General features: G+C 39.9%; 1 pseudogene; it reads right to left on the bottom strand.

Moving 5' to 3' along the window:
• LOC102593829 (stearoyl-[acyl-carrier-protein] 9-desaturase 6, chloroplastic-like) overlaps positions 1-1,396 on the bottom strand; it is a 6,537-nt pseudogene extending 5,141 nt beyond the window's left edge.
• Positions 1,397-4,655: the final 3,259 nt, after the last annotated feature.

The following is a 4,655-nucleotide window of genomic DNA, read 5'->3' as shown; positions in this document are numbered from 1 at the left end:
AAAGACATAAAGACACAATCAAAGTTGTCCCGTATTTGCATAAAGACACCTTAACTTTCAAAGTGTCCTATCACCCCACAGAACTATTTAATATCGTTGTAAATGGGCCATTTTGACCCATTCCCTCGTCTGGGTTGTTACCACGCACATGAGGCGCGTCATTCCGTGTTTTTACTGCCATGGACCAATTTAAAAGTGCCACGTGTCATTTTCTTTCTTTATTATTAATTATATAATCAATTTATGTCATCTTCCCCAATTTTAAACCCAAAATAGCCCTAATTTTTTGATTCCATGGTTTTTTCCATAGCAAAATCAACCTGTAACAACGAAAAACTGTAATATCCTAACAATATCTTAACAATGGCAACAATAGGAGCTCGATTCCAACACTTTTACAAGAAAATTTTAATAATCCCTAAAATCATAATAATAAAAAAAAGAGAAGATTTTTATCATATGATGTAGAGCCCTAACATGTTAGACCTTCAATCTCCAAGAATCTTCACGAAGACACATAAACAACAAGATTATCAACAACAACACAACGAGAAAACTTTTCTATTTCTTTAGATTTTAGGGAAAGTTGAGAAATAAGAAAAGAAAAGGAGAAATGACTTTCTTCAAAGAACAGGGTCGGGTCGGATCTTTTCTCATCATAGGGAGTGCGCTACACGCGCCACTAAATAGACGAGGGAATGGGTCAAAATGGCCCATTTACAAAGATATTACATAGTTCTGTGGGGTGATAGGACGCTTTGAAAGTTAAGGTGTCTTTATGCAAATACGGGACAACTTTGATTGTGTCTTTATGTCTTTACTCTTATAGTTAAATGTGGAGAGCCAAAATTGGGTGTCAACAATATTTATAAGATGTATTTTCAAAAAAATTGCAGGGAATTGCTTCTTAATTATATGATTTTTCATACACAACTTTAATATTACAAATTCAAAGAATATATATATATATATATGTATATATATTTGGTGGTTTCATTGAACTTATTTACTACATTATTTAAGTAATCTCATGTTATAGGTCTTTTTAACTAAATAATTTTATAAAAATGCTCAAAGCAACACTTACAATTCCAGCTCCAATAGAGTATTGTAGTGTCTTCTCAACCATCAACATATCCACTCTCCCCGAAAGATAAAGATAGGTCCTTAGTAGATCACCATGTCGATTTTCCTCAACGGACCATGCCCCGAGTCCAAATTGCCCATGGACACGGGCTGGATCCAGTCTCATTGCGTACTCCATCAAACGTATTAAACAAATTAAAGTCTGATAGGTATGCAAATCATCATCAGTTGGAAGGATCGCGACAGAGAATGTAGGGACCGAAATCCTAACTGGAAGGATGGGGTGAAGGACATGTATGTGTCTCCCCATGAGCGCCAAAAGTCGAAGGATTCGGAACGTGGTAGGTCTCAGGATATGCTCTCTCGTATCCTCAACAAAGTTGAAGGGTCAGACAAAATTTTGAAAGAAATGAAAGAAAATGTGTCCACCCTTAGCCAGACCGTCACTTCTCATTCAGTGTCGATAAAGCAGTTGGAGACCCAAATGGGTCATATATTGTCTTATCTCAATTCGAGACAACATGGGGGTTTGCCTAGCTATACTATGGCTAACCCCAAGAATGAGGTTTGAAGGTGGACTTGCATCGTGCCGCGACGTTAAATAAGGCACTGTTTGGGAGGCAACCCAAAACCTCTTATTGTTTTTTATTTGTGTTTTTATAAAATAATGGTGTGTTGTTTCTACAGGTTGAAGTGTGGAAAGTGTGCAAAAAAGTGTAGGGTGGCGAGTCACAGGTCCAGTCGGCGAGTTGCCAAAGAGGTCGGTGAACCCGACCTAATCCACCATTTGACTCAAGACATCTTCAAATTGGAGTCTGTAAAACTCGGCGAGCCTAGAAAATTTTTGGCAAATCGCTGACCATGTCAGCGATCTCGATGGAGACCGTCGTTGGGGGCCCCACACACTGGAAATTCTGTAATATTTAGTGAGGTGAATGAACACTCGGCGGATCGCCAGAGAGGTTAGGCGAGCTTGACTAATGTCGCCGAAAGGGCAAAAACTGGACAGTTTTGCAGGCCTAAGGTTTAAAAATTCTAACTCGTTCACTTTCCATCACTTCTTATCTTCCCAAACTCACACCCGCACACTAGTTCCTATATTTTCGCATTTTAGAGTATATTTAGTGCTGATTTGTGCTCGGGATTGGATTGCATTGCCACCTAGCATATCAATAGCATCTTAATCGACATCTAAGGTTGGTTTCCGAGCCCTGAGTTTCTTTTATCAAAAGTTGTAGTCAAATGCAATAATATCATTTTGTTGATGTGTGCTGGGCCTCTGGTAGGATTAGAATTTTTGATTGCCTGTTTTGATTCGATGATCTTGCCCTTACTAAGTGAAATTGTTAACATCCCGTAATTGTATGGCTTAAACAGGATTAAAATTCGAGGGGTCGTGTTCGGATGTGATGTGTCTGAGCTAAATTGAACTAGTGCATGCTTTAATTTTATTTTCGGAGGTTGCGGGGATGAATTCGAGAAGATGGGTTGAAGGTAGGCACGTTGGGTCATTTGGCGAGCTGGGTCGAGCTCACCAAACTACTCGGCGGTTCGCCTAGTGCCCTCATCTCGCCTTTAATTTTTTGCTAAGTGAGTAGTTAAAGTTTGTAATTTTTGGCGAGAAGCCTGAGGTCGCCAAAAGCACTCGGCGACTCGCCGAAAGGCTTGTAAGTCGCCTTTTGTCTGTATCCCTGAACCTTTGTGCACTGGAACTTTCGGCAGGCCTATCCTTGTTCGCCGAAAGCTATCGGCGACACGCCGAGTAAGTGCCCCCATCTCCTACTTGCCGCAGTTTTTAGAGCTAATTCCTTCGGCGAACTCAGTCTAGCTCCCCCAAGAAATTCGGCGTTTCACCCTCTGATTTGGTGAACCTGTCTGAAATTGTTCTGCTGTGCTTTTGTTTAGGTTTTTCTAACTTCTCTTCGAGATTTTGCAGACATGACTAAATCAAAAGCTGTTGAACGAATAACACCAGCCCAAAAGAAGTCCAAAAGATTGTGATAAATGAGGAGCAGCTACGTCGAAAGGCAAAGCTACGAAACTACCCACAACTACTAGGAAAGGCAAGGGCAAGAGGCCCACTTCTGCCAGGTAAACCATTACCCTAGACCTTAATATTCCTTCATGGGCTCGGGGATTCTGCAGGGCGGTGCATGTCTTTCTAGCAAACTCACACTCAACAGAACTTGGTGAATCTGGTACTGTTGTTCCTCTTGAGGTAACCTCGGGTACTGATGCCCAGGATCAGGGTAAGGCATAAGACACTGATGCCCAGACAAATGAAGAGACTACATAGACAGGATCCCTTCTTTACCTCTCTCTCTGTTTTGCTTTACTTCACTGTTGAATAATTCTTATTTGCATTTGAGGACAAATGGTTTTTGTTTGTGGTGGGTTGAGGCCCACCTTTGTGTGCTGATTATGCTCATGTTTTATTTATATATTTGGGTCGTTGTGCTTAAAATTGTGTCTTACACTGCTTCTTGTGGATGTTTGAGATCGTGACTCCTTTTATTTTCAATTGTAAATGATTTTGACCCTTTCGAAAAATTTTAAAATTTTTGCCGCCTCTTGTACGTGTGGAATGTGGCTGTTCTTGAGCAAATTTGAGTCTCGATTTTGATCAATATCGATGACTCAAATAGTGCTCATAATCGAATGAACATGAATGTGCGGCTACGATGAGACCAATTGAAGTTACATAGTCAATATGTGAACTCTTTGCATCTCGTTGTGACTAGACAATTATCGAATTGATTCTCTTGTGATGAACGTTGCATACTAGCGAAAGTGTGGAGTCTTGTTTGACTTTGGTGTCGATGCCTTGTGTGATGAGCTTATTATGAACCATGCATGATAACACCTAGAATTTGCCCCGTTGGTCCAGTCGACTAAGTAAGGTTATCTCTTGATATGATCTTAGGCAACTTCGAAAGAGTATGAGCCAATTTGACATATACTTCTTTTGTGGCCTACCTTGTGAGTGTGTGAACCTCTTTTAAACACACCTTGAGCCTTACCTTTCTTTGAAAGAAACTTGATGAAAACATGACCTTTATTAAATCCACTACCCATAATCCTCGTGATTTGTGATTGATTGAATAGTCAACTTATGCCAAAAGCCTAAGTTGGAGGTGTGGTGAAAAGAAAAGGCAAGTCAAGAAGTGCAAGAAAAGTCCCTTTTAACCCATGGTGTTGAGAAAAATGGAACCCTTCCATACAAAAAAAAAACAAGAGAAAATAAAAAGAAAAAGTTGTGAAATAAAGTTATGAGAAATGTCAAAAGAGATAGGGTTCCGAACAATCCATGGAAGTGAATAATGGGATGACTTATAAGCACTAAAGAAATTGACGAAAAGAAAAGGAAATAGAGTGTTGAAAGCACCACATTTCACGAGGATGAAAGTCATTGAGCTTAAATGACCATACCTTTGCACTCAGCCCCATTACAAGCCTTGAAAAAACCTTTTTTTTTTAATCTTGAGTGAGCTGAAACAATTGTTGATTGGAAAATACGGGCAAACCTATGGGTGAAAGCATGCATTGTGTTCTTCTTTGTGAGAGTGAGC

The sequence above is a fragment of the Solanum tuberosum genome, unplaced genomic scaffold, assembly GCF_000226075.1.
Source record: "Solanum tuberosum cultivar DM 1-3 516 R44 unplaced genomic scaffold, SolTub_3.0 scf00227, whole genome shotgun sequence".
Classification (NCBI taxonomy): domain Eukaryota; kingdom Viridiplantae; phylum Streptophyta; class Magnoliopsida; order Solanales; family Solanaceae; genus Solanum; species Solanum tuberosum.
This window is presented reverse-complemented; position numbering and strand designations above follow the sequence as displayed.